We start from the raw sequence: 13,627 nt of genomic DNA on the forward strand, positions 1-13,627 counted from the left end.
AAATTACATTATGAAAATGTTTACATTCACCAACTATCCTTTAAAAAATGTGGATAACATGAACAACCTGAAATGTATTCTTAAAAACTAGAAGCACTCGGAGAGCGCAGACCTCCGCCAAGGCTGATCAGTGGCCCCCCCCGTGGGCCCCCCCACCCCCGATCACCACCAAAATTTAATCATTTCTTCCTTATCCCATTTCCAACAAACCCTGAAAATTTCATCAAAATCTGTCCATAACTTTTTGAGTTATGTTGCACACTAACGGACAGACAAACAAACAAACAGACAGACAGACAGACAAACAAACCCTGGCAAAAACATAACCTCCTTGGCGGAGGTCATAAGTGCATTTTTAACATTATTCTGCCTCAGTTTATTATTTACAGATGTATATTACAACTTACAGATCACAGTGGATCTATACATACACACAACTGCAGTTAACAGAAATAAACAACAAAAAACAACAAATATGAACAAACTAAAGAAGAACAAGAGCAAAACTTGTACAAAAATGAACATAAATTTGAGAAAGATGAACAAAATGTACAGAAATAAACAAAACAAAAAAAGCGAATAGCCAACAAATATGATGAAATTAAGCAATAACAAGAATAAACCATGCACAAAAATGAACAAAAATTGGAGAAACATCTACAAATACACAAAACATTTAATAACAGGCAGAATATTGGTGAAATTACACTTATTTTTCATTAGACATTTCATATTGTTTACATTTGTTCAGGTTATTCACTTTTTTTGTGAAAGGATAGTTTGTAAATGTAAACATTTTCATGTAATTTCCTTTTTTTTTAATACACTAAAACAAAGTCAAAAATTTGGAGTTGAAATTATTTATAGGTTATCATGTTATTATTTTAGTGATCTGACCCACTTTAGACTGAATTTGGCTGAGTGTAGAACCTGAACTAAAATGATTTTTAATACCTTAAGTGTAAATTTTGCATTTTGCAAATTCATCCTGATTCAGCCCGATTAGACCTTTTGGTGGGCTGGTTTTGGCCCACGGGACAGATCTTTGACACCCGTGGTCTAAAGCCATTTTAACAGCAAATGGATGACGATGATAATGATGATGATAAACTTAATTTCAAACATAAGTAAGAATAAAATAGAAAGGTGAACAAAAGCCAAAGAGAAATTTCAAATTTAAACAGAACACTGCAGAATATTGAAGGCATTAATGCTAGCATACCGCTAACACTGAGGTAGCATGGTAACTGCTCACAGTAGCAATGTTAACATGACTCATAAAAAACGACACTGTTGCACATACAGTTGGAATAAAATGTTTTTCGCTGTTCTCATGAAGTGGTTATGACAATGTGATTTATTTGTACAAACATTGTGTAACTGGGACTCAGTATGTGATCATTAACCTGGTCAAAGGTGATTAAATAAGAATAAAATTAGGAATTATGTCTGAAAACAAAGTGATTCCAACTTTATGGACAACAGTGTATGTGTTATTTAGAATGGTATTTATAAGAATTAATATTATCACAACAAAATGTACATTTTCACACAATAGCACTCATTAGCACATTTTATTATATCATTATCCTCTTAGCATGATTACATAAGTCATCCACTATATGGACAAAAGTATGTGGACACATTGAATTCAGGTGTTTCTTTTCTAACGGGTCTGGGAGACAAAATAATAGTGACAAATGTCATAAAATAGTTTTATATTGGGATAAATATGTTAATTATTAATATTGATGTTTCTATGTCAAATCCTCATGAACAGGATATCTTACAGCTGTGGACATGATGTGTCCCATGAAGTTTATAAACATCAATATTTCTTTAAAGTTTAATGGTAGATTTTTTTTCCTCAGTGAGATGTGAATAAAGTAGATGGTTAGTTGTGGTAGAAAATTATTATTTACAGTCAGAGCACAAAAAATATTATAGAAACTTAGAGGAAGAACATTTAAAATCAGTCATGAATAAAAAAATCAATGTTAAGAGAAATGAAGTCCAAACCATCTCTGAAGCATTTTGGAAGCAAAGATAACAATTTAAACCAAACTAACCAATACAATGATATTTATCCCAATATAAAACTATATTATAACATTAGTCATTATTGTTTTGAATCCCAGACCCCTGTTAGAAAAGAAACACCCGAATTCAACGTGTCCACATACTTTTGTCCATTTGTGTATAACTTATTTAATTATGATATGAGGACATCAATATTCAAAAGGGAATTCACTCTCTGGATTTGAACCATTTCATTAAACAACTATATAAACACTCCACTTTCAGCATCTCATAGTCAAAGGTGTTGGTGCAGGGCCTGGGCATCGAACTGAAATGGAAATAGACCTGTACGATGCAGGTTGTGTCGGAGTTGTGTCTTTAAATGAACCAGACGGGCTGTGTTTAAAGGCTGTGAACGGGAAATAAATGGACCTGCTTGTTTCTTGCACAGATGAGAACAGATTGATGTATTGGATAAAAAGAATATTTATGATATATATAGTAGAATTCTGTATCTTTAAGCCCCAGACTTGACAATCTCTGACCGAGGACCTCTGGAGTGGCTGTCGAGGTGCCTGATTTTTTGTCTTTTTGCTGCTTAACAATGTTCTTTTTCTTCCAAACGGCTCCGGTTGTGAACCCGGTGTGCAGGGTTGATACGTGTCCTTTAACTCTGTGTGATAAAACCAAGGCCCAAATGACGCTGTGCAATGTCTCTGTATGTGTGCAACCGAGCAGCCTGGTGGACTGGTGGATCACTGTGCAGTCACGTCCTCGTCTGTCCACGTCACACTCACAACAGAACACACACACACACGCAAATATTTACCCGTCAATTCAAGAGTCGACGGTGAAGCCTCGGTCTGACCTGAACAACAAACAACATCTGCTTTAGTTCAGGGATGTTAAAATCATTTTAGTTCAGGTTCCACATTCAGACCAGTATCATCTAAAGTCCATCAGACCAGTCAAATAATAACAGAATAACCTATAAATAACAACAACTACAATTTTTTCTTTGTTTTAGTGCAATAAAAACGTTAAATTATGAAAATATTTCCATTTACAAACTGTCCTTTCACAAAAAATATGTAAATAATCTGAATGAAAAAACTGCAATTTTAACAATATTGTGCCTCAACTTATCATTCATTCATGTATATTACACAAAATGTTACACAAACAGGCAGAATATTGTTAAAATTTCTTATTATTAACACAACTTACAGATCACAGTGGATCTACAAATACACAAAATATTTAGTAACAGGCAGAATATTGGTAAATTACACTTAATTTTCTTTAGACATTTCAGGTTGTTCAAATATTTTCATAATGTAATATTTTTGTCACATTAAATCAAGAAGGAAATTTGTAGTTGTCATTATTTATCGGATATTATTTTCCTTTCAGTCATATTGGTTTAAATGTGGAGCCTGAACTAAAACTACTTAAACATCCTTTACTGTTAATATCTTCAGTGTAAAATTTTGCACTTTCCAAATTCATCCCATGGGCTGGATTGGACCCTTTGGCGGCCGGTTTTGACCCACGGGCCACGTGTTTGAGGTTTTTTTTTTTTTTTTTTTAATCATCTGACTGTAATATCTGGACTTAAAGCTGCACTAACCTGACATTTTACATGAATAAAACCTCAAATGACTCACTTGTGTTATTTAAAGCGACAAACTCACAAAGAAAATTGCTTTTTTTTTTTTTGTTAAACATTTCAGTTTCCAATCTGAGGAATTTTCTCTTATTAAAGTCGTTTTAGCCATAACAGGAAAAAGTATTAATTATTCTACTTCACCTGCAATTAGTAGTGAAAGAGCCAGATGTTTTTCTGTTTTTAGGATCATTATTTGTCGTCACATGGCCCTAAATGTGTCAGAAAAACAGATCACTGCAGCATTAACATCCACTATTGGAATATTTGGACACTGAATTACTGTCTTTGAAAAAACTGCATAAACAGAGGGAGATTTGAGAGGACAAACTCAATGAAAATAAAGTCTGAACTGTTGTGTATTCTGGAAACAGTGCCTATTTTTATTTTTCTGGTGTTGTGATGATGACTGTCCTCTGTTTTATCTGTTGGATCTGAGTTCATGCGATTCCTGTGTCTGGACTGAACCTGGTGAACTTTAGATGGAAGTCAATGGGACTCAGAGAGCTGACGTGTATGTTTGGACTGTAGGGAAGTTCCATTTATTAAATATATTCATATAGAAATGATCCAGTTGGAAACCAGGACTTTACTCTTAAACTGGTTAAAGATTGTGAAATATCTATGCAAATGTGCAGCTGATTCTGATGATAATGGTCGTTATTTCAACTAAGAATATCACACTGAGACTACATTTCCACAAAAGTTGACACATTAGGTGCATTTCCATAAACATATTTAATGAAATTAGTGAAATTTCACACAGAAATTTCATTGGAAACCCAATTGTGTTGATTACTGCTATTTGTTCCAGGAGAGTAAATGCACACAGAGGGAATGAAAACGCCTTTTCAGAATAAATTCTGATATCGTGAACATTGAACTGATCAGCTGTTTAGTTGGTTTGGAGGGAATTATTCATCTGTGGAAAAATACATGAGAGCCACGTGAAATAGAAATGAGCAACACAGTTCTCTACTCCGTTTATTAAAATGAGAACCTTAACGTTAGGCAGTTTCTTTGTCAGACAGAAATTTGCATAAATGCGATTCACTTGCAAATAAATTTATTTGAAACCTATAAAATGCTTAGAATTGTTCATGAATGTGGAAATGTGGAGGGAAAAAAATTACATTTTTTGCTAATTTTTGTTTGTGTCACTGCCAAAACTGGTTTATTCCATTCTATGTGAGGTACTTTTCTTCTATCGTGGACTAAAAGGGTTTTGTGTTTTTCTTCTAATCTCTACTTTCTACTCTCTACCACTGTCAAACTATTTATACTGATTAGAAATTAAGCCTAATATTCATTCAGTATTTCAGCTGCACCTCCATCTTTTTGGATTTTATTTTTCTGTTTCGTGCCTTTGCTTTTATTCTCTGTCTAAGCACTTTATAATGATACTGCACAATTTTATAAGTTATAGTGAATCATTTTTCAGACCCCCTGGCTGTAGCTGGTGCCACTCTGAGAACCACCATCTGACAGCAGATACTAACGCAAACCAAAATCTAGGACTATTTGAGGTGGTTATTGGGTTTTCATGCAGGAATAAACTAAAGTGAATCAGAAGACTAAAATATTTTGTGTGTATTTTAGCTGAAATGTGAACAAAATACATCCTGAAGACAAAAGTAAAATCCACAGCAATGCCTATAATCTTGGCTTTTGATCCATCCTTGAAACTAATGGATTACTGGCCACTGTATTAGGTACACTTCCATAGTTCCATGTGTAGAGGCCACTATATTAGGTACACTTCCATAGTTCCCTGTATGCAGGCCACTATATTAGGTACACAAGGATCTATGGCGGCGTACCTAATAAAGTGGCCGATGTGTTTATAAATCCCCTAGACTTTTCTCTGAAGCTGATATCTAATCATTTAGTTCTCTTTCCACCTTAAATACCTTATCTCCCTTAAATACAAAAAAATAGTTATGATTCTCTGATCCGTTATGTTGCCTCCTGGTGCTGAACAGCATGTCAGCTCTCTGAGTCCAGCCACGGCAGGTGCACCACAGTAGGTTCTGATCCACCAGAAAGTGTCCTTTCTATGTGTTCCACTTCTGTGACTCTAACACCATGGGGATGTACTGTACATACGTCATCATCATAGATATATCCTGTATAGAAAGTGTATGTATGTTTGTATAGGAGTTATTATTGTTTGCTGTCAGTTTGACCTAAATCTGGGTGTAACATCGCATGATAATGATGTTGTAAAATGGAGACAAGATGCACAGAGTGGTGATTAGGATGAATATTCTTGTCAATAAATCACGTTTACAACTACAGGTGGAGAATTATCTTTAACCTTCCAGAATCCGGGTGAGCATATTATGCACACTTTGCACTTTATAAAACACGGGTTTAAAACAATTCCGACTCAACACCAAGTAGAAATACACAGTCTAAAAAATTACGAACCAATTCAATAATAAATATTGAAGAATAAAGGAGTTATAGATTAAGAATAAATAGCATAATTAGCTTTAGCATACGGCATTGTTTACTAATGATAGAAAAGTCATTTCCGGTGTTGAACGGAAGTTACGGATAATGGGACCGCTAATACTAATTTAATCAATAATTTTAAAAGTATTAAATTAGGATAAGATACGGTCCAAACAGGACGTCTGTTACACAATACCGATCATAAATACACAGTTTGAAAAACTACAAACGGACGTATTTTGTACATTTCAAATAAGATTTCTTAACGGATCACATTAACCGGGGAAGATTAGCCTTAGCTTATTGCATTTTTTACTAGCTATAGGAACGTCACTTCCGGGGAAGAACGGAAATTAGGGATAACGGGTAAACGGAGATTAATTATATTATAATTCTAAATTTCTTCAAAATATAGCCCCAAAAAATTCTCGATTCAATTAAAATTATTAATACACAAACCCAGAGACCGAACCAACTTATTATTCACGGCCCAAACAAAGAACTTACCTTAAATAGAACCTCTTCAAATCGAACGGCACGTGCGCTCTTAACAAGTCGGCCATTTTCTCTTTGTAAACGGGAAATTGATACGAGATCACATGATTAAAGAAGAGAGAGAGAGAGAGATCAAATAATAAAACGGGGTAAAGGAAATTAATTTATTTATATACTAAGAATAGCAATAGATATATTTTTTACACATATTATTAAATAAATAGAAATACGGAATTATTTAAAAAAAAATTCACAGATACCTTTTAGGAATCAATATTATTTATTTATTAATCTTTTAGAATTAAATATAATAAACGAAATGAATAAAATCCCGATTTTGACATTATAGTTACCATAGTTACTGTTTCTTAGCGACGCCAACCGGCCATAACCAGCCAACCCCCGGAACACGACAGGTAAAACAAATCTCAGCAGATTTCGGAAAAGTGATAATTATTTGTATAAAATATGATTATCTGACTAAAAACTGCACAATGATAGCTTGAAACACATTTTCATTCATTCCTAGATCCATCAATGAAAAGAAAAAAAAAGAAAAAAAGAGCATTTCAGGGAAGGGACCAACGTAAAATTAACAGCGCGAGGACATAACGGCTAAAATACGATCAAACCAAAGAAACGGTAAATTAGATATTTGAGTAACAACCCTAAATCTACACATAAAGAGAAATAAAAGAACGATCAAACATGATTTATTTTACATATTTACATATTTATATTATTACATATTTATATTACACATTTATTGCACGTTTAAAACATGTCACGTGACGCGTTATAAACGTGTAATAAACGTGTCGTCGCGTGACGCCTTATAAACGTGTCGTCACGTGACGCGTTATAAATGTGTAATAAACGCGTCATAAATGCGTCATCGCGTGACGCGTTATAAACGTGTCATAAACGCGTCGTCACGCGACGCGTTATAAACATGTCATAAACATGTCGTCGCGCGATGTGTTATAAACATGTCATAAACGCGTCATAAACGTGTCGTCGCGTGACGCGTTATAAACGTGTCATAAATGTGTCGTCGCGTGATACGTCATAAATGTGTCGTTGCGCAACGCGTTATAAACGTGTCATAAACACGTCGTCGCGCGACACGTTATAAATGTGTCATAAACGCGTTGTCGCGCGACGCGTTATAAACGTGTCATAATCGCATCGTCGCATTATAAACGTGTAATAAATGTGTCGTCACGTGACGCGTTATAAACGTGTAATAAACATGTTGTCGCGTTATAAATGTGTAATAAACGTGTCGTCGTGTGACGCGTTATAAACGCATCATAAACACGTCATCATGTGACGCGTTATAAACGTGTCATACACGCGTTGTCGCGCGACGCGTTATAAACGTGTGATAAACGCGTTGTCGCGCGTCACGTTATAAACGTGTCATAAACGTGTCGTCGCGTGACGCGTTATAAACGTGTAATAAATGTGTCGTCACGTGACGCGTTATAAACGTGTAATAAACGTGTCGTCGCGTGACGCGTTATAAATGTGTAATAAACGTGTCGTCGCGTGACGCGTTATAAACGTGTCATAAAAGCGTCGTTGTGCGACGCGTTATAAACGTGTCATAAACGCGTCGTCGCGAGACGCGTTATAAACATGTAATAAATGTTTCGTCGCGTGACGCGTTGTCAATGTGTAATAAATGTGTCGTCGCGTGACGCGTTTTAAACATGTAATAAATGTGTCATCACGCAACGCGTTATAAACGTGTCATAAAAGCGTTGTTGTGCGACGCGTTATAAACGTGTCAACGCGTCGTCGCGAGACACGTTATAAACATGTAATAAATGTGTCGTCACGTGACGCGTTATAAACGTGTAATAAATGTGTCGTCGTGTTATAAATGTGTAATAAACGTGTCGTCGTGTGACGCGTTATAAACGCATCATTAACACGTCATCATGTGACGCGTTATAAACGTGTCATACACGCATTGTCGTGCGACGCGTTATAAACGTGTGATAAACGCGTTGTCGCGCGACGCGTTATAAACGTGTCATAAAAGCGTCAGCGCACGACGCGTTATAAACGTGTCGTCGCGTGACGCGTTATAAACGTGTAATAAATGTGTCGTCACGTGACGCGTTATAAACGTGTAATAAACGTGTCGTCGCGTGATGCGTTATAAATGTGTAATAAACGTTTCGTCGCGTGACGCGTTATAAACGTGTCATAAAAGCGTCGTTGTGCGACGCGTTATAAACGTGTCATAAAAGCGTCGTTGCGAGACGCGTTATAAACATGTAATAAATGTTTCGTCGCGTGACGCGTTGTCAATGTGTAATAAATGTGTCGTCGCGTGACGCATTTTAAACGTGTAATAAATGTGTCATCACGCAACGCGTTATAAATGTGTCATAAAAGCGTTGTTGTGCAACGCGTTATAAATGTGTCATAAACGCGTCGTCGCGAGACGCGTTTTAAACGTGTAATAAATGTGTCGTCACGCGACGCGTTATAAACGTGTCATAAAAGCGTTGTTGTGCGACGCGTTATAAACGTGTCAATAACGCGTCGTCGTGAGACACGTTATAAACATGTAATAAATGTTTCGTCGCGTGACGCGTTGTCAACGTGTAATAAATGTTTCGTCGCGTGACGCGTTTTAAACGTGTAATAAATGTGTCGTCGCGTGACGCGTTGTCAACGTGTAATAAATGTGTCGTCGCATGATGCGTTGTCAACGTATAATAAATGTGTCGTCGCGTGACGCGTTTTAAACGTGTCATAAAAGCGTTGTTGTGCGACGCGTTATAAACGTGTCAATAACGCGTCGTCGCGAGACACGTTATAAACATGTAATAAATGTTTCGTCGCGTGACGCGTTGTCAACGTGTAATAAATGTTTCGTCACGTGACGCGTTTTAAACGTGTAATAAATGTGTCGTTGCGTGACGCGTTGTCAACGTGTAATAAATGTTTCGTCACGTGACGCGTTGTCAACGTGTAATAAATGTGTCGTCACGTGACGCGTTGTCAACGTGTAATAAATGTTTCGTCACGTGACGCTTTGTCAACGTGTAATAAATGTGTCGTCGCATGATGCGTTATAAACGTGTAATAAATGTGTCGTCACGCGACGCGTTATAAACGTGTCATAAAAGCGTTGTTGTGCGACGCGTTATAAACGTGTCAATAACGCGTCGTCGCGAGACACGTTATAAACATGTAATAAATGTTTCGTCGCGTGACGCGTTGTCAACGTGTAATAAATGTTTCGTCGCGTGACGCGTTTTAAACGTGTAATAAATGTGTCGTCGCGTGACGCGTTGTCAACGTGTAATAAATGTTTCGTCACGTGACGCGTTGTCAACGTGTAATAAATGTGTCGTCGCGTGACGCGTTGTCAACGTGTAATAAATGTTTCGTCACGTGACGCGTTGTCAACGTGTAATAAATGTGTCGTCACGTGACGCGTTGTCAACGTGTAATAAATGTTTCGTCACGTGACGCGTTGTCAACGTGTAATAAATGTTTCGTCATGTGACGCTTTGTCAACGTGTAATAAATGTGTCGTCGCATGATGCGTTATAAACGTGTAATAAATGTGTCGTCGCGTGACGTGTTGTCAACGTGTAATAAATGTGTCGTCGCATGACGCGTTGTCAACGTATAATAAATGTGTCGTCGCGTGACGCGTTTTAAACGTGTAATAAATGTGTCGTCGCGTGATGCTTTGTCAACGTATAATAAATGTGTCGTCGCATGACGCGTTATAAACGTGTAATAAACGTGTCGTCGCGTGGCACGTTGTCAATGTGTAATAAATGTGTCGTCGCGTGACGCGTTTTAAACGTGTAATAAATGTGTCGTCGCGTGACGCGTTTTAAACGTGTAATAAATGTGTCGTCGCGTGACGCGTTGTCAACGTGTAATAAATGTTTCGTCACGTGACGCGTTATAAACGTGTAATAAATGTGTCGTCGCGTGACGCGTTATAAACGTGTAATAAATGTGTCGTCGCATGACGCGTTATAAACGTGTGATAAATGCATTGTCGTGCGACGTGTTATAAACGTGTCATAAAAGCGTCGTCGTGCGACGCGTTATAAACGTGTCATAAACGCGTCGTCGTGTGACGCGTTATAAACGTGTCATAAATGCGTCGTCGCGTGACGCGTTATGAACGTGTAATAAAGGTGTCGTCGCGTGACGCGTTATGAACGTGTAATAAAGGTGTTGTCGCGTGACGCGTTATAAACGTGTCATAAAGGTGTCGTCGCGTGACGCGTTATAAACGTGTCATAAAGGTGTCGTCGCGTGACGCGTTGTCAATGTGTAATAAATGTGTCGTCGCGTGACGCGTTTTAAACGTGTAATAAATGTATCATCACGCAACGCGTTATAAACGTGTCATAAAAGCGTTGTTGTGCAACGCATTATAAATGTGTCATAAACGCGTCGTCACGAGACGCGTTTTAAACGTGTAATAAATGTGTCGTCACGCGACGCATTATAAACGTGTCATAAAAGCGTTGTTGTGCGACGCGTTATAAACGTGTCAATAACGCGTCGTCGCGAGACACGTTATAAACATGTAATAAATGTTTCGTCGCGTGACGCGTTGTCAACGTGTAATAAATGTTTCGTCGCGTGACGCGTTTTAAACGTGTAATAAATGTGTCGTCGCGTGACGCGTTGTCAACGTGTAATAAATGTTTCGTCACGTGACGCGTTGTCAACGTGTAATAAATGTGTCGTCACGTGACGCGTTGTCAACGTGTAATAAATGTTTCGTCACGTGACGCGTTGTCAACGTGTAATAAATGTTTCGTCACGTGACGCTTTGTCAACGTGTAATAAATGTGTCGTCGCATGACGCGTTATAAACGTGTAATAAACGTGTCGTCGCGTGACGCGTTGTCAACGTGTAATAAATGTGTCGTCGCGTGACGCGTTGTCATCGTGTAATAAATGTGTCGTCCCGTGACGCGTTTTAAACGTGTAATAAATGTGTCGTCGCGTGACGCTTTGTCAACGTGTAATAAATGTGTCGTCGCATGATGCGTTATAAACGTGTAATAAATGTGTCGTCGCGTGACGCGTTGTCAACGTGTAATAAATGTGTCGTCGCATGACGCGTTGTCAACGTATAATAAATGTGTCGTCGCGTGATGCGTTTTAAACGTGTAATAAATATGTCGTCGCGTGACGCTTTGTCAACGTATAATAAATGTGTCGTCGCATGACGCGTTATAAACGTGTAATAAACGTGTCGTCGCGTGACATGTTGTCAATGTGTAATAAATGTGTCGTCGCGTGACGCGTTGTCAATGTGTAATAAATGTGTCGTCGCGTGACGCGTTGTCAATGTGTAATAAATGTGTCGTCGCGTGACGCGTTTTAAACGTGTAATAAATGTTTCGTCACGTGACGCGTTATAAACGTGTAATAAATGTGTCGTCGCGTGACGCGTTATAAACGTGTAATAAATGTGTCGTCGCATGACGCGTTATAAACGTGTGATAAATGCATTGTCGTGCGACGCGTTATAAACGTGTCATAAAAGCGTCGTCGTGAGACGCGTTATAAACGTGTCATAAACGCGTCGTCGTGTGACGCGTTATAAACGTGTCATAAATGCGTCGTCGCGTGACGCGTTATGAACGTGTAATAAAGGTGTCGTCGCGTGACGCGTTATGAACGTGTAATAAAGGTGTTGTCGCGTGACGCGTTATAAACGTGTCATAAAGGTGTCGTCGCGTGACGCGTTATAAACGTGTCATAAAGGTGTCGTCGCGTGACGCGTTATAAACGTGTCATAAAGGTGTCGTCGCGTGATGTGTTATAAACGTGTCATAAATGTGTCGTTGCGTGATGCGTTATGAACATGTCATAAACGTGTCGTCGCGTGACGCGTTATGAACATGTCATAAACGTGTCGTCGCGTGACGCGTTATAAAACCAATGCAATGTATGTAGCACATGATACAAAAACCACATATAACCATCCACCTTCCACAACTGAGCACCAATAATCAACCATAAAACTGTAAGATAATGATTTGTTATTTATTGTGATTATTATAATTATCAGCTCATATGAAAATATTTATTATAGGAACAGTTTTTTCTGTATCTCCCAGGTGTTACATGTAAGACCAACTACAATCGACTGTCAACCACAGCTTCACATTAACCTTTGACCTCTGATTTTTCACAGATATCAGGATAACAAGTTCCATCTGGGTTCTTATTTCATTAGATGAAAAATTATGTAAGAGATGGTTGTTTGTGGTTTTACCTCATTTTTATCATCCAAACTAGAATTGTAATAATAAAATGTTAAACATCAAAGCATGCAAAATGTAAAATTAAGTAAAACAACAAAAGACTGAAATATTTTGTATGTGTTTTAGCTGAAATGTGAACAAAATACATCCTTAAGACAAAAGTAAAATCCATGGCATTACCTATGATCATGGCTTTTGGTCCATTCTTTAAACTAATGGATTTCTGGCCACTTTATTAGGTACACCTCTATAGTTCTTTGTGTACAGGCCACTTTATTAGGAACACCTCCATAGTTCTTTGTGCACAGGCCACTTTATTAGGAACACCTCCATAGTTCTTTGTGCACAGGCCACTTTATTAGGAACACCTCCATAGTTCCCTGTGTACAGGCCACTTTATTAGGAACACAGGGATCTATGGCGCTGTACCTAATAAAGAGGCCGATATGTTGTATATGCTCTAGACTTTTCTCTGAAGCTGGTATCTGATCTTTTAGTTCTCTTTCCACCTTAAATACCTTACCTCCCTTAAACACAAGGAATAATTGTGATTCTATGATCCGTTATGTTGCCTCCTCGTACTGAACAGACAGCGTTTGTGCTTCAGATTCCTACGCGCCTCTACACAACACTACTTCCGCCTCCCAGGCTGTGTACCTGACCTGGAGTCAGATTATACCACTTTGCTTTCAGTAGAGAAGAGCGGGTTATT

At 37.9% G+C, this 13,627-nt stretch overlaps 1 long non-coding RNA gene across 1 annotated transcript; it reads right to left on the reverse strand.

Moving 5' to 3' along the window:
• Nucleotides 1-3,566: 3,566 nt before the first annotated feature.
• Nucleotides 3,567-13,505, reverse strand: LOC115421205 (uncharacterized). The gene is made up of 2 exons (XR_003935645.1): nt 13,452-13,505; nt 3,567-5,595 (listed from the first exon to the last, which is right to left on the reverse strand). It is a non-coding gene; the product is annotated as an uncharacterized LOC115421205 (long non-coding RNA).
• Nucleotides 13,506-13,627: the final 122 nt, after the last annotated feature.

Source organism: Sphaeramia orbicularis, chromosome 6, assembly GCF_902148855.1.
Source record: "Sphaeramia orbicularis chromosome 6, fSphaOr1.1, whole genome shotgun sequence".
In the NCBI taxonomy this organism is placed as follows: domain Eukaryota; kingdom Metazoa; phylum Chordata; class Actinopteri; order Kurtiformes; family Apogonidae; genus Sphaeramia; species Sphaeramia orbicularis.